We start from the raw sequence: 26,584 nt of genomic DNA, 5'->3' as shown, positions 1-26,584 counted from the left end.
ACTCAGCCATTTTCGAGGTCACTGTCTTTATTTCTTGATGCCTTCTATAATTACAGAAAGACATATTTTAAAATAGTAGAAAATGGTGTTTGTTAAAAAGTTGCATGACATTAAAATGTGCTTTATTCTACTGCCAGTACCAGTAAATGCCACTGAACGGAAGTGTTGCCCAGCTAGGGCACAACGAGAATTCACTTGATCCTTTTCTCTCAATTAATTTGCACAGAAAAGGGCATCATTCTGCATTTGCATATTCAATACATGAAATCTCAAGTTACTACCACCTGATTTATAAGCGCCTCACGCAAATGGAAGTTTATTCTCTCTCCCCAGCCTCCTTGACACTCACTCTACTGTAGAGCTTGGAGTCGAAGAAAAATGGAGAAATGATTGCCAAGGCAGATTTTCTTCACTTTTTTCCCTAAAAGATTTGAACTTCCAGGATTTATCACAAAAATATTAGGACAATTTAAAATAATGAGGGAAGAGGAGAGAGAGGCCACGTAGAAGTCATCCAGGACTCTGGAAATCGTCCCTGATTTATTGCTGTCCGCCTCTCCCCTACATCCCATCCCTCGCTAAGGCCCATGATTCCCATTTCCTGAGAAACATCTCTCCAGTACTTTTCCCTCCAAATAATTTCTTAATTTTTATAAGTTGGCTAACTTGTTTTTCTACCTTCTGCCCCCATCTCACCTTTCAAACCTTTCATTCTAGGTGCTGGGGTAATAGTTCTAAAAGACAAATGTAAACATTTGTAAGGTTTCTCCCTTTGCAAAGTAGAACGTTTGCTTTATCTCCTGTGGAGAATAAAACTGCAGCCTTATGCTGGGATGGGAGAGAAAGTTGTCCCACAGCGTGGAGGAGGCAATTTGGAAATCAAATCGTTTGTCAGGCCTACGTTCCCCTGTGGCCCTGCTCCTTGAAAGCATTCTCTTCACCTCTACTTTCAGAGGTGTTACCTAACTCTGATCCATTTAGGGTTCTATGATCTAAATTGAGTTGCTTCTCAACTTTCTCTATTAGCAGCTCGATTTATTTTTCCCAGTACTAGTAAGTTAATTAGTATTTATCTATATGCTTTCCAGCTTCCAAAATTTTGCAGGGCCCCGTCTTTCATTCTCTGTTCTTGTTACTTACACCTTTAAAACCTATCTTGTCGTTTGAATGGGGTTTTGAGAGGGAGAGAAAATACACGTATATCTTCAATAAGTCATATTTACCTGGAATTCACCTGTATTTTTTTCTTTTTTAAAGTAAATATACTCGACTAGTCACAGTCACACAGATCCATAAACACATATATACAGTATTCGTGTGAGTATGTGAAAGGGATATTATCAAAAAAAAAAAAAAATTAAACGTTTAAACGTGTCATACTACATTGCAAAAATTACATTGCTAGAGATTATGTTGCATTTTAATATGGAACTTTAGAACATGGTCCTAAAAAAGGTGATCAGTTCTCTTTTGCCAAAGCAGCGAAGCACACAAATAAAAATAAAAGATATTCGAGACTCACCCATCATGTGACATCGAAAGTCAAACTGTTCCTGATTTCTTTGAAGCTTTCAGCTGCATGTCAGATTAACCTTCATAACTATCATTTTTAATTGCTGTGGAATGTTCTATTGCGTTGACATGCTATGACTTACTAATTTGTTTTCTGTTGCTTCCCTTAGCATACATAAAACCAGGAGTAGATCCTCATGTTGTTGGTGTAGGCGATCTCTCCCAGTTTCACCATAAGTTCTACAGCATTTGGTATTATTATTTTAAGGCCATGCTTATTTAGCAGTTATATGTTTGTTTTTAGTTATCATTTTCTTAATAATGACTTTAAATATTTCCATTGTTTCCTATGAAATTGTGGTACATGTGGTGTGGTGTTGATGTCTTCTTTTTACCACTTAGTTATTAGTTTTCTAACCAATTAGAATGAACTGTTTCTATTCGACAGATGACCCACAGCATGTTGCAAGGACACAGGGAAGAATGGGATCTTGACTTTTGCCTTCCTTGAGTTCTCGAGCTAGTGGGGTACAGGCTGGAATGAGCTCAAGAAGAGTGGAGCTGTCACGGGGGAGGGGGTACCCAGACTGGGACGCCATGTGCCTCCTTGGGGAACAGAGTCGAGAGGGCATTCTAGGTAGACAGGACAGGAGAACGGAAGAGAGGGAGGCATATATGTATATTTTTAGATTCGAAAAATAGAGATACTCATTGCCCGCATTTGCTGCAAGCAGCACTTCTTATTTTTCCCTTTAAAAATTATTTAATATTTTTAAATGTGTGTATGTAATCAAATTTGTTGATTATATTTTGGGGCTTTTATTCTTTCTCTAAAAATGATTCCATCAGGATTTGGGTCATCATGGTTGACCTAGACAAAGGCATAATAAAGCTGCCATAGCTAATACCTCTCTTTAGGGGCAGTTATACAAACATGTCATTTTTTTTTAAACCATAAACAATCTATAAAGAAGTATCTGATTAAGACAACATTGCATTCAGACCATATTCTCCAAGTGCTTCTCACAATGGTTTTGGCTGTCATGTGTTATAATGGCAATCAGCTTGCTGCTCATTATTCTCTGTAAAGAGTGTAGTCATTTGGCTCTAATGACCGACATGGGATGGGTCTGCAGGGACTGGGTCTGGCTCCATTCCTGCTGGAGAAATAGTTTTAGTATGCAGGACTTTATGAAATGCAGTGGTCTTGCTACACCTTCCTGCATTTAGACGTGGAGCGAAGTCCCATTTCTACCACAAGCCCCTAAGGGCCTGGTTATTGTTCGGACAACACTTCTTCATTAAAATATATTCGAGTGAAATGCATGTCAAGGATACGATTTTTTTCTTCTTTGGGAGTTTAGAGACTATGTGGGATGATCGTAATACTGCGAAGACTTCATTCAATTACCACTAGCCTGTCTGTTGCTCACCAGAGTGTCAGCTCCTTGAGGGCAAGGATTGTGTTTATTCATCCTGTTGCCCACAGTGTCTGCTAGAAGCTCAAAGAATATGTGTTAACTGCCTGAAAGGAGAGCTGCAGGAATAGCACATGTACGTGTTACAGCTCTAATCCCACTGCTCTGTGGGAGTGGTGTCGAGAGACATGAGCCTTTGGTGGATGACCAGCTGGAAAACAGGCCGCAAGAGGAGCTGGTTTGTGGGCGTGGGCCGCGGGTAAGCCCAGGGCATGCAGAACTGAGAAGAAGGACAATGAAGGCAGCAGAGGGACAGGCAAGACTGAACGTCACAGCATCGACTCTCAGCAGTGGGGACCAGCTCAGGAGGGCCACAATTGTGGGTGTGTGGAGGAGAGAGGAGGGGAATCAGGTAGGAAATAAGGTTGGAAGGGCTGCCAGTAGAGCTAAGAGATGTTAAAATATTCTCAGTACATAATGGCAAACAATGCTCATTATATAAATCAATAATAGGAAACCAGATGCATTAAATATATACATACATGTGTACATACATAACAGGGGGGCTGCCATCATGAGATTTAGCCATCGGAGAGAGTATTCTGGTGATGGTGTAGAGAAAGTGAGAAAGGGAAACCTGGGGAGCGGGGAGCAGTCATAAGGTGTTGTAGTAATATGCGCGCAGTAGTATACGTGAAGCGAAATAGGGCAATCTTACTTGGGGCTATAGAATACAAGCAGTCATTAGGCAAATAATACATGGTAACAGACAATTAAGGGCCTACTATATGCCACGCCTGTGCTATGTGTTGATATAATTCTAAGCAGACACATGGCCTTACCTGCATGAGAACACGATCACAAACTGCAGTACAGGGCAACAAAATCTGGTCTAGCTCAGAGGGTCGAAGAAAGGATTTACTAGGAATTGGATGTCAGACGCAAAACCTGAAGGACAGATGTGCTCTTTAGACAAAGAGGGTTGGCAGAGGGTGAGGGTTGTAGAGGAGGATGTTAGGCAGAGGGGAGAGCCTGAGCGAAAGCCTTCTCTTACAGGGAACATGGGACATTCAGTGGACTAGGTGGCTGAAAGCGTGGAGCGAAGGGGCCCTTGCTGAAGACGACTTCAGAGCCTGCCCAGATCAAGCATGGCAAACCGTGGGGAAGGCGTACCGAAGGGTTTAATGAAAGCAGAGAGGGTGACACAACCAGAAAGTTATTTTGAAAAGATCGTTCTGGCCTTTTTTTTTTTTTTTTTTTTTTTATTCTGGAAAATTGAATAAAAGGAGCAAGGGGTAGTGTGGAGTATCGGTTAGGTGGTCACTAAAGGCAACAGGTGATGGCTGCTGCCCAAACCAGGAGGTTGCTGGAGACGTGGAAGAATTCCACAGCGGCTCGCAGGAGGCGGGTGGCCCGCGGGCGTTAAAGGTGACTACCAGTGCCGTGAGCGGTCCTAGGGCACATATATAAAGATGTTCTATGAATAAGTAAGGAAAGAAAAATTAAAACTAAGGCTCTGATGGACAAGTAAAGGACATGAACAAAATAATGCACATAGTTAGAAATGGCTAACAGGCACCACAAGTGTGGTTGTAGTGGGGGGCGGGGGAGGAATTTCAACCTCTCTATTAAAAATAAAAAAGGAGGCAATTGCAAAAATGAGAGGCAATTTTTCACCCATCTAATTAACACACATTAAAAATTTAAAAGACAGGAGGGAAGAGAAAATGATGATTGAAAGAGTTTGGCTTAACTTACTTTTCTGCATTTCTCTAGGGAGTGTTAATTAGCACAATCCTTTCAGGAACGTTGTAGCAATATGTATCATGGGCCTTTAAAACATTCCTACCTTTTGATCTATTAATTCTACTTTCAGGATTCAAATAAAAATCAAATAATTCTGCACAAAGCCCTTTATTGAAATCATATTTATGATAATGATACCCTGAAAATAACTTCTGTTTCCAAAGAACTAAAGTTGTAGCTATGAAAAATATTTTAAAAACACATTTTTGTTATTGGTAAATTCAAAGTAAAATATTTTATAATCAAAACTTCATTGAAATATGCATATAAGGAAAACACTGGAATTATAAAACCCTTTATAAAACTTGGAGTCAGGAGTGATTACACTTGTTTTTTATTTCCTTTTTTATTTTCTGAATTTTGTATAGGCAATCTATATTGCTGCCATAATTAGGAGGAAGCTATTTAAAACAAAAATGTGAAATTGATTGTGAAGTTGTTATATGAGAAATCATGATGAGACCCCAAACGGAGAGTCTTATGTGTGGTTTCAGCAGCTTGGGGTGGAAGTGAAAGGCATTTGATGGTGCCACCCCAGTCACACCCACAGAGGTGACCCTACACCTGGTCATCATTTGCAATATGACAACACCAAGGAGGTTTCCGAAATCCTTCCTCTACCAGCAAGAGACCAGCAAAGTCATTTTGGAGGAGACTAAATTCCTATTGGATAAGAGCAAGTCACAATCATTGCCAAAGCAAATTGTGTCTGACGAATTGTAGCTCATGAAAGTTCTATAATCCAAAAACCAGAATTCCTCTGAATGGGTGTAACCTCCGTGAGAGCACAAACCTTTGCTGCCTGGTCCACCTTTGTAATATCAGACGTCTAGCACATAGCAAATGCTTAATAAATACACATTGACTGAACACATAAACTCAAGCCAGAAACCTGGGAGCCTTCTTGAGTTTTCTCTAGCCTAAACTCCATATCCAATCCATCCTTTGGTTCTTTCCCGTGCTGCATCCTCGGTCATCCACTTCTCTCCTCTTCCACGGCCCATCCCTCATGCCAGGCCACCATCTCTCTTGAAAAACCGCTCCAGCCACCTGTTAGCTTTCTCATCTGTCACCCATGTGTTCTCTTCCCACGCATTCTCCACCAATCAGCCAGACTGATGATCGTAAAGCCCTGTCAGATCAGGTGGTTCTGCTGCTTAAATTCAGTTTTCCAACTGTACCACCTTTTATCACGTTCCTCAGTCACCTGCGTTAACTGACATTCCCTGTTTCCTCCCAAGTTTCAACTCATGCCATGTTCCCCCTTATTTATCATTATTCTTCCAGTTTCCCTAAGTTTCTTCAACAACCAACCTCCTTCCTGTCTCGAGGACTGTTGAAATATTCCCTCTGCCCAGAACGCACTTTCTTCCACTCAGGTTTCAGTTTAAATAACCTGTATTCTAAGACATCTTTCTCATCCATGTAATTAAAGAGGACTTTTTTATTATTTTCCATGTAGCTCTCACTTCTTCTTGCTTGCATAGCACTCATGACCATTTGTAACTTGGTACACAGTAATCCTTTTAGTCTGTTTCTCTCACTCAAACGGTACCCCATGAGAATAGGGATGGTTATTGGTCTTGCCTGCCATTCATTGTACCCCAGTGTCTAAGTGCAGAGCTATGCAGAGCAGGCCATTCATGTCTATTTACTAAAAGCGTAAATGAGTTCCTAGAGGGAGAAGTGATCAAAAATACAGATTCGTTGAATGAGGAGGGATGGGTGGACCAACATACAGCTAGGAAGCAGATAAGAAAATGACACCAATAACAAAGGCAACACCGAACCGTACTAGGTCATCCTGACCAGAGTTTCGCGGGTGTCTTTGGAAGGAGTGAGTGGCAGGGCATCGTTACAAGGACTGCAGGGATAATGCAAGATTATGTACTCACCGCCTTTTCATAAGCAATATAATTCATTGGTGTGAATGAATGCTCTCTCTTTTTAAGACACCTATAAAAAGCTTATGCCTTTTGTGTTCAGTAATTCTCACCAATTTTTGTTTGTACATTTATTGGCATAGTGTCTGGAATTTTAAGAAGACTGTTGGACAAAGAGGGATCAGAGACTGAGGCCCAGGTACACAGAATGAACAGATCAGCCAAGACCTCCGCCTACACTCCTCTCCCCCCCGCCCCCCCCCCCACACACACACCTCTTTACAGATTGGGTCTGAACAGAGCCTATTTATATGTGATGGGGCAGGACCATCTCTTAAAAGAACACAGATGGCAGAGCACACACTTTGAGACTATGCACTGAACATGTTGGAAAAGCAATTATAAAGGGATTTAAGTAGATGGCAGAAATGGAGAGGTTAAGTCTCGATTCCTTCTGTCATGTATTAAATGGTAAAATGAAAAAGCTTTGGAACATCAAACTAAACTCATCTGGCAAATCGTTTTTGGAAAGAGACGGGTTTGTGCATTTGGACTCCCGTCAGCTGTGTAAACACCCCATTATCTAGCTGGTTATCTCCGCGGTTCTGTAAACCCCGTGCAGATTCACTGTACCTGCCCACAGGCATAGCACACCCTGGAAATACGGCCAGTTGGAGATGCCCTCTGGGCGACCTTGGCCGTTGCTACCTCCACGTTGGGTTGCTTTGAAGCTGTTCACTTTGGGGTCATAATGGCCTTTGGGTGAAAAGCCAGCCCTGAGAGACACAGTTTTCTGGATGGCAGGATGCAAAAAGAGATGGTCTGCTGGCTGAATAATCATTTTGTTTTTTGTTGTTTTTTTTTTTTTTTAGGTCTCCCAATTATGTTAATTTGGAAACTGTATCTATTAATTGCCCAATTAGACATCTGGTAATCACTATCTACGGAAATATCCCAAATCCTAGTGGCAAGGGCTGAGCGCACTATTTTATTGTATCACAAATAAAAATCTAATTTAGATTTAATAAAAACTAATTTCAGCTAATTTAATACCAATTGATCATTAACGGGGTGCATTTTGTCATTTAGCAAGAATATGAGAAGGGTATACAATTAACTGGAAATGGCATCCACAAGGTTATAATTAATTTCTTGGTAACTTTTAACTTTCAGCAAATGTTTTACCACTTAATTAACATTTTGGAAGATGATTTATAATGTGACTTATTAAAGCCAATCACAGAGTCCTGGACCAACTAATCAGTGTGGTGGTGAAGCCTCCTGTTTACAAAGTGTCTCTCCTTTCAAACTATGCAAAAATATTTTTGCAAAGTAAATGAGATATGCACATACCCTTTTAAGAAAAATTAATAATTATGGGCTAAAGAGATTGGATTTTTTTTTTAACTACTTCCTTCATTGGACTTTTAAGCACACCGCCTCTCTTAGACAATAAGAGGCTGGGGCTAGTGAAGAAGAGGGCAGTTGAATCCCAGCTCTTTGCACATAGTCGGCAACTAGCAAGTCATTACCTGCTCCAAAGATCGAGACAGAGCTACTACTGTGAGGAGCTCATGGGCGAGAAGGTGACAAGGTCCACAATGTCAATAATATCTAAGCCACCTCAGTTTATATTCAAACTCCCATTCTTCTAAAGTGGGCTGCAATAAACACTAAACTTCATGGACTTACAGTTTGGCTGAACACATCAAATGCAAGTACTGTTGTGAGACTTAAATAAGATATTGCATATGAAGAGCCCGATGGGGTGAACGCTCAACAAATGTTGGCCATACCCTTCTCCTTTGTAGTATTTATCACAAGTGCAATTTCATGTTGATTTGAGTGATGATCTGATTACTATCTTTCTTCCCTAACAGATCCGAAGTCTTAGGACCAGAAATGAGTGGTTTCGCTCAACGCTGTATCTCCAGCACATAAGAGAAAAACAATCACAACATTGGCCTTCGGTGAATATTTATTTAACAAGCGAATGCATTAATGGAGTCATTATGGTTATTAGTCATTCAAGATGCTCAAAGTATTCACCCCTCCAAATCTATTTCTTCAAAAGAAGACAAGAAAACCAGACCTCAAATTATGGTGAGTTGCTCATGAAGTGAACTGTTACATGGTTAAAACTGTGGCAGGTTGTTCTCTGTGGCAAGACAGGTCTCCACACGACTCAAGCCACGGGTTCTGCTTTTAACCTTCCAACAGACCGCCGGTGATTGTGAAGTTGCGATCTTCTTGCATTCTGTGCTGCTTTTGTACTCCCAGAACGGCCATCGGAGCTTATTGGTATATCATTTCCCCACAAATATCTCAATATGCTCTCACGCCAAGCCTGGTCCTGCAGGGGCTGTCTCATTTGCATCTGAAGGTATCAAATCTTGCTGAGCAAGTCCCTTCCATCCCAAACATCTTTCGAGATCTGAGCTCAGCACCATTTTAACGTGATGCTTCTCGCATTCCCTGAGGCCTTTTCCAGGAAGGTGAGCTATATTAAACTTGCTGCTGTAATGTTTGGGCTTATTGATTTTTTTTTTTTAACTTGGCACCAAATGTCCAAAAGGCAGTTTAAAAAAATGAAAAAGGGAAAGAAACTAGAAGGGAAAAAAATACACCCAACTGCAGCATTTAGCACTGTCCACTGTTCAAAGCATTTCCAAGATCTTACACTCTAAAATGTATAATAATAAGGGTTCTCTCCTTAATGGCCCTTTTAAATGGAGGTGGCTATTAAAGGCCGGATTCAACAACAAAGGACAGGGAATGCGAGCGTGTTGTTTATATAGTCAGTGCTTGGTTGACTCCTGGAAGGTAGAAAACACTTTTAGGTGAGACTTCTTGCAAGTAAGAATTCTCTTCTGCCATTACTTTTGTAAACCTCTAAAACTTGACAGCCAGATTCATTATGGGAATCTTGAGGTCTGTAGCGTTACCACAAATTCAAAGGCACTCTTTACACAGTTGCCTTGTGAGGGTTGTAGGATCAAGTTTGTTCATTGATTAGATTTTGCCTTTTTGAACAGAGTGCAGGAAGCCTTAGGAAGGGATGTTTAACCCAGTCTGAGGTACAAAATAGGCAACTCAAACTTGCCTCTAATAACCATCACTGGAACAGAGCCTGGTGCCACAGTAAAATTCATCCATCCATCCATACATCCGTCCATCCATCTGTCTGTCCATCCGTCTGTCTGTCTGTCTGTCTGTCCGTCCGTCCGTCCGTCCGTCCATCCATCCATCCATCCATCCATCCATCCATCCATCCATGCTTTTATTCTTCTCTTCGTCCATTTCTTCCTTCCTCCGTTCCTCTTTCCATCATTCCTTTCCTCCAACTGTCCTTCCTTCCTTTCCTCTATATTTTCATCCATCCATCCATGTATTGATCCATCCATCCAACAAACAATTATGTGTTAGACACTGTTCTAGGCACGATAGGTTAATAAGGTGATAGAATTATATCATCAAATGTCTCTCCATCTTCTAAATCTTTCATGGTTTTCTATCATCTTTCATACTTTTGGTTACTATTCCTAACCCTTGAATATCCTTTTCTACTAGGAAAATTTCTTTGTATTGTTAAAATTCCAGTTTGAACACACTATCACCTGAGAAATGTTTTTCAAATGTCTGAGCCTGAATTAATTGCTTCTGCCTATTTATTTGCTTGCTGCTTTATGTATATATATTTACTAGTTCTTGTCACATTTTATCTTAGCCACTTAAAATAATAATAGCAAAATAACAATAATAAATAGTTTTGTGGGGTTTTTTTTGGTAAATACTCATTATGACTAGGCACTTTGTCAGCAACTTCACATGTATTAAACATTTAGTCCTCACAATTATCCTAGAAAGAAGCTGCTACTATTATGCTTATTTTATGGAAGAAACCGAGGCACAGAGATGTCATTTATGGGTCATTATAACTTGGCGGTGAACTCCCTTTAGGAGGTATGAAAAGAGACTGTATGCCATAAAGTTTGGTTAATGCCTGTTACAAAGGCACAAAATAGATACTCAAAGAAATGACTGGATGAATCTGAAATAAGATAATAAACGTAACTCAAAAATCCTAGGTGGTCCCACATTCCTAAACAACTGAACCAAATTCTGAGAATCAGAACACAGCATAAGGTTAAAGTGGTTCCTATTAAACCACCGACATTTGTCATTCATTGTAGATTCACTGTGGATTTAGATGCCCATTCAAGAGACTGGCTACCGAATATAAATATTTAAAAACTTAAAACAACCTGTGAGGTAGAAACACTTGTTATTTCATTTCATAGATGCAGAAAAACAGTCTGAGGGATGTTAGGAAGCTAGCCCAAGGTCACCTAGCCAGGAAGCAGTGAATTTGGAGTTCCGGCCATGCAGGCTTTCTCCAGAGCTCTCAGACTTTAACTGGCACCATGTGTCTCTGCTAATGGGCACACACGGAGAAGTGAGGCAATAAATGGGGAGGGAAAAAGGGAAAGGCACAGGGAAATCAGGACATGGACACCATTTCCTAAATAGTATAAATATGCAGGCTGCTTCATCCCTACTTTTCTTCAAGGCTCATTGTTTTTGATAATATCTATTCAGAGTGCCTTGAAATGTTAACTACTTGAATAAAATACTCCTGAGAAAAGGCTGAACTCCTGCTCAGTGACAGATTATGTATAATTTATATAAATGTTTGTTTGAGCTTTTAGATTGAAAACAATATCCTTAATTACACAGACGTGGTGGCATGACCGTCCATATCTCTTTTATCTCTATAGGATATTTTTCTGTTTCGTTTCATGAATATAACCTTGTATACCACTGGCCTTGGTATTCAAAGTGGCCCTGCTAATGGAATTATTTCTTGTCTTGGAATATCCTACCAAGAGTTCACCAAAGCTGTGAGTACACATGGTATGTAATCATTCTGCAATCACAAACAGTTATTTATCTGTTTCTACCACAACTTTGACATTCCTTTTTCAAAAATCACAAATGACCCTTTGCTCACCTAAACTAATGGCCTCTTCTCAGCCATCATTTTCCTGGACTTACTAAACCATTTGATATCTCTTCATGAAGCTCTTGACTGCCTGAGCGGCTATGTCTTTGGATACTGGCTACCTTTTAATTTTACCATTTATTTACAACTTTACTAAATAGCTGGTGAGAGCCCCACATTATCTAGTCTTCAGGGTCAACTTTTCTATTGATATCTCGAATCATGATTTAAATTCTTTTCTTGTGATATAATGGGAAAACAACAAGTTTCCCAATATCCTATAGATGCTGACAATCTTTTCGAGAACCCTTATCTTAAGATCATTAGCTGCACAGCCAATGTCAAAACTCATGGTGAAATAGCTCTACATAAAAAAGGAATATAAACCAAGTTTTTCAAAGTAGATGCGGGTCAGTTTCATTTCATCATTTGTTCTTGAGAAGTAGGAAGATGTTGAGTATGACAAAGTCTATTTTAACACACGCAGTCGTTGGAGACTAAGAAGTATTATACACAGTAAGTGAGAAATGGAAAGAAAACAGGAGTCCTCTTAAACTTATAAAAAGTCAGTGTTCTTTCAGACTGTCTGCTCTACAATAGAGAAGAGTGGATGTTTACAGCCACCACTACATAAACTCTTATAAACAATTGTAAAAACAACTAAAGAAACAAAAATTAGGCCCATCATTTTTTGGAGTTTCAAAGAATAAAAATAGTCTGGGGCAGAGTACACACACACATGCACACACACATACACATGTGCACAGAGACGTGCACGCATGCACACGCATATGTACATTAATGTTCACAGTGCTTCACCACAACCAAACTGCCTGCTGTGATTTTGTTTGAACTTACATGAAAACACCCTTAGAAATATCCGCATTGCCCTATGGCTGCTCATGAACATTCTCAGTTGAGAGTTGGAGTTTGGAGGTTGAGGGCAGACATGGAGAGTCAGTGAAACCTAAGCTTAACCTGGATGTCTGCTACAGAGCTACACAACAGTGGTGTTTCAAGGATCCAGAACTGGGTCAATTAAACCAGGTCAGGCCAGAAGGTCTAATTGGTGCTTTCACTGACCAAAGAAATATCAAGTGTCAAACCAGGGCACCTAAATGTAGACTTTGGTTCCAGGAAGGGCCAGTGAATAACTGAGAAAGGACATGAAGCAAGGACTCAGTGGTCACCAGGCTGCAGAAGTGAGTCAGGGCTCGGAGACGCGGGGATAAGTAAGATGTGTGTCCCGGATGTCTACTCACGTGTCCTTGAGGGCCCGAGGTTCATTTGTACTGGTCGCTGACTGGGATGTGAGTGGGTAGGTCCGTTTTCAGCATAGTGGCAGCATGGCTAAGAGCCAGCAGGAGGTTATCATATGCATGTTTCTCAGAAAATATTTAATGAAAGACTGAAACATCATGGAAAGGTTGTTAGTATCATCTCTCTACCTATGAGAAGACTAAATGTTACATTGGTAAGCTTTGTTCTTTCTATACTTTTATAAGAGTCATTATTATAAATCTTTTTATATACTAACTTGATAAACTAAAAACTACTTCTCCCACCACTGTTTTCTTTGTGGATTTTTTAATACTATTTACTTTGACATGACAGCATATTTCTCCTGTCAGCTGAGCCAGTTGGTATGGCAACATTTAATTTCTTGAAGAAATGTCTGTCAACACCATGGTGAAAAAAAACAGTACGGGTACATTGTACCTATGTGAATCATCACCACCTCCACCAACAACAATGACAAAATATTATAATAATGATAATAATAGTAATAACACAATAGCTATCACACCAAGTACAATTGCAATAGAGAAAGAGACTCAGAAGTCAGCAGCTATCCCAAGACTCAAATTCCTTTTATTTCTGACGATAACCTTAGGTAAGAATCCCTTTAAGTGGCAATGTCTTACGTAGAAAAGGACACTAATGTAACCATAGGTTTATACGTAATTTACAGGGATGGGGGGAGGTAAGTGTGTTACGAAACAAAAACTAAAAGGAAAGAAAAATGCCCTGCACATTCTCTAGCACATGGGAGCCTCTTCACACATGATAGTCCCCACCTCTATTTTCATGATCCCAAAGCCAGTTGAGTAACTTTCGAAGAGTTTGGAGGAGAGGAAGTTGGCACTGTGAGTGAGCCAGGGTTGTCCAGGTTCTTTTCTCCCACACAAAACAACATTATCCCTGGAGCCATTTGGACTTTTATTCCCCATCAACAGTAGGGATGGCCTCGTAACTCCACGGAGTCCTGCTTGAGAAGATCTCACCCTGGCCTCACGTAGATTCCTCCCTTAGCTATCAAGTGAGAAACTTTAATCAGTCAAAGCTGAGAGCAAAAGACAAGGTTTATTCAGAAAGATAATGGTCAAAACAATTTTAGAAATGAAGAGTGGGAGTGAGTTTATACACAATAATATATATAAATTCAGTTCTTCTGTGAGAGGTGCTAAGAATTTCATATATAAAATTTTGTTTAATCTTGAAAACAACCATTGGAAGCAGGGACTTAAGTGTGTCCTGTGGAGGTTGCAGTACCTTGTATGTGTGGCAGCAATGGCGGGGGGCCGGGGGGTCACCCTTGCACCATGGGTTGGGGCAGTGGCCCCATGGGAAAGGGAGATTAACTTCCCCTCCTCCAAAGGGGTCCCACCTTTTTATTTTTCATTGGTTCTTGCAAACTGTGTAGTTAGCCCTACATGTTATCCACGGGGTCTTCAACTATGTACTCTGAAATAGATTTTCTATCAGAGGCCCAATGGACACACCAGTGTTTCCTGCTCCATCCTGGGTCAGCTGACACTTCAGTCTCTAGTCTTGCTATGTGCCTCACTGCTCTCCGGACAGCTGTTCCTGTCCTCGCAGATCAGCTGTTGCTCACTTCTCACAACGTCTTCCTGCCACTGCTCGTCCCATTCCACTGAGCCCAGGAGTGGACATGAGACTCTTTCTTAATCCTCTGAAGCACAGCTGAAACCAGGCCGTTTGAAAATGAGCCTGTGACCTCAGTACTTAAAGCAGACCGGATAGTAGAGGCATGTCAAAGCCGGAGCTAGACTGTGTGCTTTGGACCCTTCGGTCCCCATGCTCTCCAGCAGTGCTTCCTCCCCATGCTCCCACTCAGCCCCGGGCCTGCTGCCCTGTTGCAAGGGCCAGATTCGACCCCCAGCGGATGAAAGCGCTTCACTCATCCCCCTACCCCTCTCAGAATCCACATCCACATTTTCCCGAAGCCTTTAGGAAGGGAACTCCCCTTGTCAGACCTATTCTCAGAAGCAAAGGAGGAAAAGTTATAAATAATAGTACTGTTTTCTTTTTAATTTTTTTCCACAAAGAAAATATTTAAGATTTTATTTCCATGCCCAGTAATTTTTCCACAGTGTAAAGTAGTTTGTCTTTTTAAAATAATCTTTACTTATTAAAGGATATTTTAGGGGATTAATACCTTACTTCTGTGTGTGTGTGTGTGTGTGTGTGTGTGTGTAAGAGAGAGAGAGAGAGAGAGAGAGAGAGAGAGAGAGAGAGAGAGAGAGAATGAGATTCATCCAGGATGCTTTTTACATTTTCTTAAATATATTTTTTTAAATTTTCAATTATATTGGCATGCAATATTATATTAGTTTCAGGTATACAACACAATGATTAGCTAGGAACTGGTTTTTAAATTTTAATCTGACTATTTGTCACTATGAAATTTTTAGAACTGTGGTAACACTTTAATCACAGAGCACATAGTTACAAGAACATACTTTTTATTTCATATTTGTAATAACACTAAAGATGCAAACATTTGTTTCAAATGATTTAATTAAATGGGAAATTATAGACCAGTCTTACTCAATAAACATAGATGTAAAAATCTTACATGTTAGCAAAAGGAATTCAAGTTTATTATGACCTAATTGGACTTATTGAAGAATAAAACAATGGTTAAATATTAGAGAATCTAATGTAATTCACCATATTAAATGATTCAAGGAAAAAAATTATATAAATCAAGGGATACAGAAAAAATTAAAATTTAGCACCTATTCATAATTGGAAAAAAAAAAAAACAAAAACCCTTCTAGGAAGCTAACAATGGAAGGGAACTCCCTTAACCCGACAAAAGGTAAATGATGTAGATTTGGAAATATTTTCATTAAACTCGGGATCTAGGTGTAAATTCCCATTATTATATCTTCTATTCAACCCTGTTCTGCAGATCTTAGCCTGCAAATTAGGAAGGAGGGAAAGAAGGATGATGGAAGGAAAGAGGAAGGGAAGGGAGGGAGGAAAGCAACTGGAAGGGAAGAATCAAAAGTGTTCAGAAATGATATTGTCTTTGTTGAAAATATAAGGACATGAATATCTACAGATAATTTATTAGAACTAATGAGAGTTTTTATCAGCATTGTTAGGTAATAGATCAATGCCGGAATACTTTAAAAAGTACAATGATGTCCTATAATTAATAGAAACAAATTAGAAAATGGAATTTTTAAAGATTTGTACTACCAACAAAAATATATAGTACTATGAGAAATTTATAAAACTTATAGAAGGACATAAAATAAGACCTATTTAAAGATGCAATATACCATGGTAATAAAAGGGAAGATTTGCTATTTTAAATATCTATATTAATCTGGTGAGAGTCTCTTTACTTATACTAAAACATATCTTTCACTCCATCAAATATTCTGAAAATTTCGAATGGTTTCTTTTGAGAACTGAGACACTTAGTATAAAATTGATATAGAAGAGTGAAGGACAAAAATACAAAAAGGTGAGATTTAACAAAATTTAACATGAATCTGTAATAATTATTTCAGAGTGACATTGGTGCAGCAATGAATAAATAGGTTAGTTTCCTATGCGCCAGTATTACTCTGCTGTAATTAGAGTCCCAAACACCGCCCCGTATAAATGAGTACTGTATTTGCTAGCCTGATTTCGTTCTTACCTGTTCCTTCTGTTTTCAGTCCTGTTTTCTTTACTGACTTTCTCTGTCCTGCCCGTGAAGACTTTTGATTTTTTAACCCCTGACCTATGGGCTTTAGACCCGGGCAGGGTGATTCGGGGCCCTTGACGATGTCACCCCGTTATCCGCGTCCGGCTTCACCTCCCGCGCTCAGGGCCGCTCATTTCCCGCCACCGCCTAATATCTTCACATCCCCCAGCCGTGGCGATACCTTCACACGTGATTCTTAACCCGAATGAAAGCTTGCCCCTCGCTCTAGGCCCGCCTCGCTAAATCCTGTTCACCAAGAGCTTCGTCAGATGTGCCTCCTTCTGGAAAAGCCGTTTCTTCAGCCCTCCCCAGGCACCCCCGACACCCCCGACACCTTTCACTAACGTCTGAGACTCGGCATGCCATACCAGAATAAAATAGGAAGGACACCTGGGATTCATTTCTTAGAAGGCAAGAGAGGGTGAGTGCAGTTTAGGCAGAGGAACAGCGTGAGCAGACCCCCCGAGGTGGGCTGGGAGGGGTGGATGGCGCAGAGCATCTCAGTGAAGACGGAGAAGACCAGTTATGGAGGAAGCCAGAAAGGGAGAGAGGGACGGTGGGAGGTCGGGAGGACAGGCATCCGGGGGAGGCAGCAGTTTCTAATCTGAAATGTATGGAGGAATGCCAGAGAATAGGAAAACACCCAGAATTCTATATAATAATGCCATTTATATGCTTGATTCTGAGAAGAAAGAGGGGAGAGAATAAGAATTTTTGAACATCCTCTACATGTCAGAACTACACATGTACATTGTTCCCATTTTACAGGCAATAGAACCAGGGTTCAGAAGGGCAAAAGCGGCCTGTCCAATCTCCAGCCAAGATGTCAACCCAGTTTTAGGGCATGCAGGATCATGCTGTTTATTCTGCTGGCTCCTAGACAAGAGTGATCCACTGGAGATGTCTCCCAAAGGCTTTGGTGTGACTTTCTGAGGCCAGAACAGAGCAAGCTGCAGGCAGAGGATGGCTGGTGTTGTTCCACTCCATGCTCCTTTGTCCAGTTAGTACATAAAACAGGTTGCTTGGGAACCGTGGTCACTGGGGCCAGAACTTGCCTTCACAAGATCATTTGAGAAAAAGTCCATAATCATCAAAAGCCTGAGGAGAGAGAGAGAAAAAAAATTAAAAGGCTATCAGTTCTCTCATGTCCTGTGGCCTATTTTGATTTAACAAGTGTTCTTTATAATTACCTACATTTAAAAACTGTGGTTCTCAAAGTGCGGTCTCAGGACCAGCAGCATCAGCATCACCTGAGAACTTGTTAAAAATAGAAATTCTCAGGCCCCAGTCCAGCCAACCTAACCAGAAACTCTGGGGTAGGGCCCAGCAACCTATTTTAACAAGGCCCCCCAGGCGATTCAGATGTACGGCTAAGTCTGAGAACCACTGATTATAAAGTGTGCAAAGCCTTCTGAAGCTGGTCATCTCAGTGGTTTCTCCTGGAAACCTGGAATACATCTTTCTTGTCCCCACTGTACATTTGAGGACACTGAGGATGAAAGGAGATGCAACTTCCTAAGTGTAACTCCAGGTCAGTTGGCTTTGTAGGACAGTCTACCTTTTGTAAGTATGGTATGTCCCCCACCATGTTCTCATGGTCCCCTGTAAGACCCCCAACCCGCCCTGAGATTAAAAAGAACTTCACTACCTGGACTCTGAGCATTCACAGGCTCTGTGACAAACCAGTGAACAGATATTCAATGTGGATGTCTTGTGTGACCCTAACAGATATGGAAAAAAGGTATCTTCAGACCAAGCCACTTGACTTCAGCTAGGAAAATAATTTGTGTCCAGATAGACTTTTGATCTGTTAGAAATATATGTTGCTCCCATAAAAAATTCTACAGACAGATGAAATAGCCAAGTGTTTTTAAAACAATAAACTGCTATAAAAATTTTAAGAATCACTTTTTTTTAGATGAGCATCTACTATGTAATATTACTTTCCATGTGTCATGTCATTCGGTACTAATAACAAAGATGCAGAGTTGGCCTCTTCTTCATTTTATTAAAGGGGAAAAATTAAGCTTCTAAGGTAATCATGACGATGATCACTCTCCTGCTTCAAACCCTTCAGTGAATTTCCATCGATCTGCAGCAATGGTTCTCAACTGTACTGGCACATTGGAACACCTAGGGGATTTAAAGTCCTGATGCTCAGCCCCAATGCCTAAGCAATTAAATCAGAATCCCTGAGAGAAGAACCTGGTATTTTTCGTAAATCCTCCAGATGGTTACAGTGTGCAGCCCAGGTTAAGAATCACAGATCTAGAAACTTCAGGCTCCTTAATGTGGTCTACAAATGCCTAGATGCTCTGTCTCCTGCCTACCTATTCAAAACGCATCCTTTTGCTTCTCCCCAGAGCTTGGCATCCTGGCCCCTTTCTGTTTCTGAGCTGCGTTTCAGTGGCCGCATCCCTCCCCAGCCTTTGCATCTGCTGTTCATCCTGCGAGGGTGCTTGTTTTAGCAGCTCTTCACTTGGTCAGCTCATTAGCATCCTTCAGCTTCCAGCCCAAATGCCTCATCTTCTGAGAGCTTGAGTTTGGCCACTTCATCTCAAGTCACGCTCAGTGTCATTCTCTCCATCTGGTTTATGCCTTTGCAAGCACATGTTCTAGCCGTGATTATACATCTGTTGACTTGTGTGCTGTTGGTCTTCCCCTACTTTAATGGGAGCAGAGACCACACTATCCTTCATTACCATATCCCCAGTATCTGGAAGAACATGTAGTTTACTAAGTATTGCTTATGTAAATGAATGAAGGAGAATGAATGAACTCCTAGGGTTTAAGTGATTAATCCTCAGCCCTGTAATTGTGTTCAACATTTGAATTCCAGTATTCTGAGTCCAGGTTCATTGATTTTTTCCAATGCAATACAACTGGCCATTTCTGCTTGCACTCTGTGCACACATGTTTAAACCAACAAGGTTAGAAGAGACATACTGTTCCTAATAAGGAACCTGGGACTCGATGATTTGGAGTTCACCTTCTGCTATGTGGCAAGGAGTAGGCGAGTAGGCACAATACAAAACCAGCTGTGTAAATAGCATCACCTCCAGTACAATTTAAATGAAGTCAGTAAATTATGCCTTCAGACCCTAAACTATTTATTTCACCATGCTGGAGAAAGAGAAAGGAGTATTCACGGAAGTAATTTCTCTGCCCAGTTATTTCATTAAAAGCAGAGTGGAAGGGGCCCCTGTGGGAGAAAATGGCACCTGATGTGATTGTGGGAGACACTTTCTTTAAAAAATAGAATAATCAAGTGGTGGTTCACCTACTCCAGTCAGTTCTCACCATCATCGGCAATGGAGAGGGACAAGCTGGGATGAACTCCAGCCCAGCGTTGCCCTGGAGGAGACATAGAGGGCCAGGCCAACCCTCTGCCAGCAGAAGCAATAACACCAGTGTTAGTAATAAGTCACCTTCGTCAACTCTTTAGAGGATAACTACTGTGGGGGGAGATGGGGTGGAAGGGGTGATGTTAATATTTTTTCTCCCTCTCCATTGTTTCTGACAGTGGAAATGTGCCTGTGGATAATATTTTGTTTGCTTAACATGCACAACAGAATCAGCTTTTACTCTTTCGTTTCCATAATACAACAGCCTCATCCAATATCAGTATCAGAGAAGGCTAAGTTTGGGCAGTTATGGCTGAGGGTTGGGTATCAATATTCACCTAACTGGCATTCGTTCTTAAAGAATGATTGAGTGGCAGGGGGGTACAGAGCTTTCAATAACTGTCACTTTTTTGAGCCTTGTTATAATTCCAAGAATAAAGCAAGAGTTCTTGTTTCCATATGAGAGAAGAGGAATCTGAAAGAAAGGCCGCTCAACCAGTCTAAGATCTCTTAGTTATTGAGTGACAGATTTGGGATTCAAATCCAGGTAGAGCACAATTCATAATGCACTATAGACTTGGGGAACCTCTATGGATGCTAATAATAATAATAACAACAGTGATATTCACTATTAATATTAGCACTTGATAAATGTGGAGTATATGCCAGTACTATGATAAGTACATGACACATATAATTTTATTTAAATCCCATAATAAGTCATTTAATTCTCACCACAACCTTACAAAGTAGGAACCATTACTTTCCCTTTACAGATATAAATATGAAGTGTCAGAAAGTTTAATGGCTTGCCTATAATATTCAGTAAGTGGCAGAAGTATAATTTGAACACACATCTTTTAACCGCTTTTTGCTCTTCCGCAGTATTCGATGTGAATTAGACTACAAGTCCTCAGGCTTCTCACAGCAGCAAGAATATTGAACCCAGAGATGTGAGACCTGGTTTGGCTATTGAGTCATCACGTGACCTTGGGTTGAGTCCTCTCTATTCCAGTGGGCTGTGGGGCTGGCCGTTCTCTACTGCATCTTGATTCCTGCTCTGCAGTTTATTCCCATTGCACACAGACTAGGACCAAACACACAAAGCCACCATCTGGTAAGCATTCCTATTGGACTCTTTCAGAAGTTAAATCACCTGGTTTAAATATTAACAATGAAAGTCAACCCCGACTAGACACAAGTCTCAGGAAGACCGAGGGGCAGAAGCTGCTGTTAGAAGATGAGGTGGAGATACTCCCCTGTCATTTTACTGTCATTCCAGGAAGAGGAGCAAGCAGCTCATTTCTTCACCCTATGCACTGTTCATAAGGGGTTTGGCAGGGGCGGGGAGGGGGGGATCATGAAGCTGAGAACATAATTACACAAACTTGAAAATGAGGTAAAGACCAAATTAAAGTAGTAAGCCTTAGGCGTAAATACAAATGGATGACTATCAGCAAATCTCTTGTGGCAGTAAGTTAAAAAAAAAAAAAGCGAAAGAAATCTTCTTGCTATTAAAGTAAAAGTTGGGGGAAGAAATGTGGGAGGTATCCAGGGGTTTGGCTTTCCTCATAGGGCTCATAATAGACTCAATGTGATAGCAATAGAGGCATCCGGGGCCGTGTGGTGCATCATCTCATTGAATTCTCACACAGCCCCGAGAGATAACGTCCCATCACTACCCTAGATGATGGAGTCAGATGCTAATAACATGCCCAGACCATCTAGCTAGTTAGTGATGCCACTGGGATTCAGAATCTGGCTGTATTCTTTCCTCTGAGAGTGTTTGGTTGGGGCAGTTTAAGAGCAGCCCTTATGCTGGCTCTATTCTCAACCGGGGAAAACCTATACATTCAAGTGATGAGACAGTATGTTCAATGCTGGTGCCCAAATTTGTCATCCAGGCCCTCTCTGCTTTCTTTCTCAGCCCCGTGCTAAGTACTGCCTTTGCCCAATTTCTAAACCACCTCTGCGGAGTCATTGTTCTCTCTCCACGTTATGTGTGACATTTGTTTCTTCCACTGCACTCAAACTTCTTTATTTGGTTATTGATTGCTTATTGGTTGATTGATCTATTACATTAGTCCTTCAACATCTCCAGGGTGTGTACTGCAATGCCAAGCTCTGTCTGGGGTGCTGAGCAGGGACAGGGTCGCAGGGCGATTGTATGGCGTGAGGCACCAAAACCCCGCAAGGGAGCGTGCAGCACAGTGAAGGTGATGTGTGAGCAGACACAGTCTCAGTCACAGGGGAGGAGGTGTGGCTGAGCCATGCACAGGGCTGAGTGAGTGCGCAGAGGGAGTCCTAAAGCCCACTCAGGTGAGGACAGTAGGTACCCTAGAAGTAATAATGGAGATGAGAATCTGCTCAGCCTTGCGCAGGATGGTGTGCCCAGGAGGCCTGTGATGCTGCACCTCTGGCATGCATGCAAATCACCAAGGACTGGTGGAGAGAACAAAGCACAAAGCATGGACCGTATAACCTCAGAGGCCAGCGATTCTCATCTGGTGGTCTCGGTGGTGTCCACAACCTAAGTTGTTAACAAGTTCTCGTAGTGATTTCATTCCAGGCGGTCTGAGCTGCAGCAGGCAATTAGTACTTGCCAGTAAATACATACAAACATACATACAAAAAGTGCCATAGAAATAAATACATGTTTATTAGGGACTCCTCATAAACAATATTTCATACGTGCTTCCCCCCACGCCAGTATAGTCATTGCACAGAGTGTTCCTGAGTGAAAGAGTCTACTTTCCTGGAACCTCTGAAACAGCTGTAATGAAAATTAGCTCGCTTAGCTCAGAATCGTGGTAAGAGGTTTAATGAACAACAGCACAGTAAATGTTCACTGTCAGGAAACGTGACATGCAAGGGTGCGCTCAGACCCTGAGTTGATAAAGCCCAGTCCTTCACCCCACGGCTTCTTTTCCTTCCCTGAGTAGCCACGCAAGGCCACTGCCCGTGTAGTGTGCTTCTAGGTTCACATCTCTGATGCTTCACTAGAACCCACAGCCTACACCGAGTCTTAAAGTTACCACAAGATTTTTAAAAAGTTTTTCCTCCATTGAACTATCATTGTCCCTCTACATAGATGCCACCTCTACCTCTCTAGCTAATTAAACAGCCTCAAACCTCTTAATTGTTGATCTCCTAGATGTCAACGTATTACATAGTAGCTATTGCCTGACAAACCACCCCTTCATCCACCAGAAACTTACCTAAAGTAATTATTCATGCATGCAATAAGTATTTATTGAGCACCTATTAGATGCCCAGCTCTGTTCCAGGCACTGAGTGCCCTGTAATGGGAAGGCAAACATAATCTCTGGCCCAGAGAGAGCTCGGGAAGACAGTCATTAAAAAAAAAAAAATAAGCAAGTAATTAATGCTATGAAGTGTCTTGAAAAGAGACTAAACAAGGTGTGGAAATAGGGGAATAATGGATGAGTTGGAAGAACCAGAAAGCTAGGAATGCAGCATCCTAAAAGGCCCTGAGTCAGGTTAGGGCTTGGCCTCTTGAAATTTCAGATCAAGGTGAGAAGGTGGTGAGAAAGAAGAATAGTATGAGACCAGGTTAGAAATGGGAAGACGGGCTAGATGACCAAGCACCTTATAGCCCTGGGTGGTGCATTCTGATTTAACATGGAATACAGTGGAGCCCACGGAAGGATTTAAGCAAGAAAGTGGCATGATTTGTTAAGACAGATTCTTGTATGCCGATACCACATTTTTTACCTATTTATTAGTTGATAGATATTTGGGGCTTTGCCACCTTTTGGTGTTGTGAATAGTAGTTGAGAATAGTACCATTATAAGCATTCACGGATGAGTTTTTGTTTGAATACCCATTTTCAGTTCTTTTGGGTATAAACCTAAATTGCTGGGTAATATATAAATTTTTAGCTTCTTAAGGAACCAACAAATATTTTCAAAGTGGTTATATCATTTTACATTCCCATATCTATATATGAAGGCTATAGTTTCTCTACATCTTCTACATGCTGTAAAATGGTTGAACCTTTGCCATATTATGCTAAGTGAAAAAAGTCAGATGCGAAAGGCCATATATTACGTGGTTCGATATATGTGAAATGTCCAGAATAGGAACTCCATAGAGTCAGAAGGTAGACTAGTGGTTATCCGGGGCTGGAGAAGAGGGGGCAGAGGGGATTAACTGCTAATGGGTGCAAAGTTTCCTTTTGGAGTAATGAATTGGAATTCTAATTCTAAGTTCTGGATTTAGATAGTGTTGATAGTTGCACAATATTGTGACTATACTTAATGCCACTAATTGTACCCTTCAAAATGGTAGATTTTATATGTATTTTACTGCAATTAAAAAAAAAAGATTGCCTAACAATTGCATGGAGAATTAATCAGGAGGGCGTGGGGAAGGATGCATTGAGGTGACTTCGTTGATCTACAAGAAAAAAAATGAAGGCTCAGAGAAGGAGGGAGGCAGCAGAATCTTGCAAAGAGAAATGGAATTCTGTTTAGCTGAAGCCTTGTTCCTTCTTAATGTAACCTCTATTCCTAGGTCCCATCAGTTTACTCCTAGTACCTACTGATTTATCCATAGGTCTCTCCACCCACTGTGTCCTCCATTGTACTGGAGGCCTCCATGTCTTACTACATTTGTTAAATAAATAAAATAAATCAGTAGCATTAGATAGCTTAAGGCTGTGAGTGCAAACCCACTGAGTGACTCTCTTCATTACACTCTTTCTCCCCATTTTCCTACCCCAGCCAACTTAAGGTCCTAGACTGCATGGAAGGAAAAAGGCTTTGAAATCAATACAGTATTTAACAAGAAGGCACTGAAGTGTGGCCAGCTCAGAAGCAATCTGCTGACTAGGAAGCATCAGGAGGGTTTCTCAGGCCTGGCTGCAGCCTGCCCAAGCAGTGGTGGAAGCCCCAGAAAGACAAATTGCGGTCATCAATCCCAGAGAAGAAAGGCTTGCATCCTACCTCCTGTTATCAGCGGGAGGGAGAAAGACTTGCAACCTGGTCGTTCCGTTTTTGAGATGGTAATGAGGATCCTTCCAACACTGGATAACAGCTGACTTGAGAGCAAGTTGGAAATCACCGTTTCCTGTTAGCAGCCTGACTTTATGTGCTGCGGGGTCAGCACAGGCCGGGCCTGTTGGTGTAACTTTGTGAAGAAGGTGCTCTGATCTCATTAATATGGACTCTGCCTCCTTTGACCCTTACAGGAATAAGCATGCTGCCATCCACCGTGCGCAAAGATCAGGTGCAAGGAGGGAAGCTCAGAACCATGAATAAACGCAACAGACTTGTGCGAGCGGTGTTCACTGTACTCTCTTCTCATGTAGTATGATCCAGCGTGCCAGTGGTAATGGAGCCTGGTGCTGTGCATTGTTGCATTTCATATTGAAAAAAAAAATCATTGTATAGTTCTCCATCAGTAGAAAGCAAGTAACAAGGATAAGGCTATGGTCTCTGAAGTCACACAAACCCAAGTTTAACTATTGCCTCCATCACATCCTGGTTGGGTGACCTTGGGAAGGTTACTTAGTCTCTTCAAGCTTCAGGTTCCTTTTCTGGAAAATGGACACAGTGGTATCCACTTCATAAAGTTCCTGGGGAATACACAATATTTGCCTGTTAAGAAGATCTCTGACGTGGCCTGGTTATTGGGGAAGGATTTGGCCGAGAACACAGTAACTGCATACAGCAAATGTTCAGTGACTTTTAGTGGAATCATTGTTTTATGCAAAAATAATTCCATAGCTGGAGTGATCTTAACCACGACGAGAGGAGGAAATGTCAACAAATATAAATGACTAACTCTGTGCTCAACCTTGTCCTCACCAGAATCCACTTACAGTACTGGTTGGAAGATGGAGACATCGAGGAAGCTGCAGCAGGTGGGCGGCGGGAGCACAGGAAGCCCTCTTCGGAGGAGGGCAAGAGGAGCTGCCGATCTCTAGAAAGTGGGGGCTGCCCTGTGCGCGCCACAGACTCTGAGTGAGAACATGCCTCAGCGATGGAGAGGGATGGATGGGCCAGCCTTAAATCGGCCTCCTAGCAGACCCCGCCTCCAGCCCCACAGGCCCCGCCTCACCGATAGTCTCCACCTCCTCCATGGGTCCTGCCTCACCGGCAAGCCCCACCTCCAGCCCCGCAGGCCCCGCCCTGCCAACAGGCCCCGCCTCCAACCCTATAGGCCTCGACTGTCTGGAGGCCTGCACCTCCTGTGTCCCCACCGCCCAAACCATCAAAGGCCCCTTCCCACCACCTCCACCCCCAGCTGCTCCTCCTACCCCCTCAGCGCCTGACCAAGAGGAAGACAGTAAAACTCTTTCTGCGAAGCTAAAGCTACTGGAGGTCTCAGAGGCTTTGAGAGCCACTTTGGCCTCCCTGGAGCCCCACAGCCCTGCTGGAACACCCATTCGAGTCCTGAGCCGAGGACGTGCAGCCTTCCAAGGTAAACATATCCTCATCTGCAAGGTAATCCAGTGGAGAGGGGAGGGAATCAGAGTTCAAGGGTCTGAGCGGCTGAGGCTGCCACTCGTTTCCCACATGTAGAAAATGAGGCAAAGAAAGGAGTAAGGACTTGTCAGAGGCCTATGGGTGTCAGCAGAGCCCCA

General features: G+C 41.7%; 1 long non-coding RNA gene across 1 annotated transcript in view; it reads left to right on the top strand.

Moving 5' to 3' along the window:
- Window positions 1-26,316, top strand: part of LOC107519746 — a 58,416-nt gene extending 32,100 nt beyond the window's left edge. The window contains exons 2-5 of the long non-coding RNA XR_004954248.1: window positions 8,500-8,722; window positions 11,398-11,533; window positions 20,859-21,090; window positions 24,720-26,316. This is a non-coding gene — a long non-coding RNA (uncharacterized LOC107519746). The remainder of the gene's footprint in view (window positions 1-8,499; window positions 8,723-11,397; window positions 11,534-20,858; window positions 21,091-24,719) is intronic.
- Window positions 26,317-26,584: the final 268 nt, after the last annotated feature.

This window comes from Rousettus aegyptiacus, unplaced genomic scaffold (genome assembly GCF_014176215.1).
Source record: "Rousettus aegyptiacus isolate mRouAeg1 unplaced genomic scaffold, mRouAeg1.p scaffold_m13_p_14, whole genome shotgun sequence".
Taxonomy (NCBI): Eukaryota; Metazoa; Chordata; class Mammalia; order Chiroptera; family Pteropodidae; genus Rousettus; species Rousettus aegyptiacus.
This window is presented reverse-complemented; position numbering and strand designations above follow the sequence as displayed.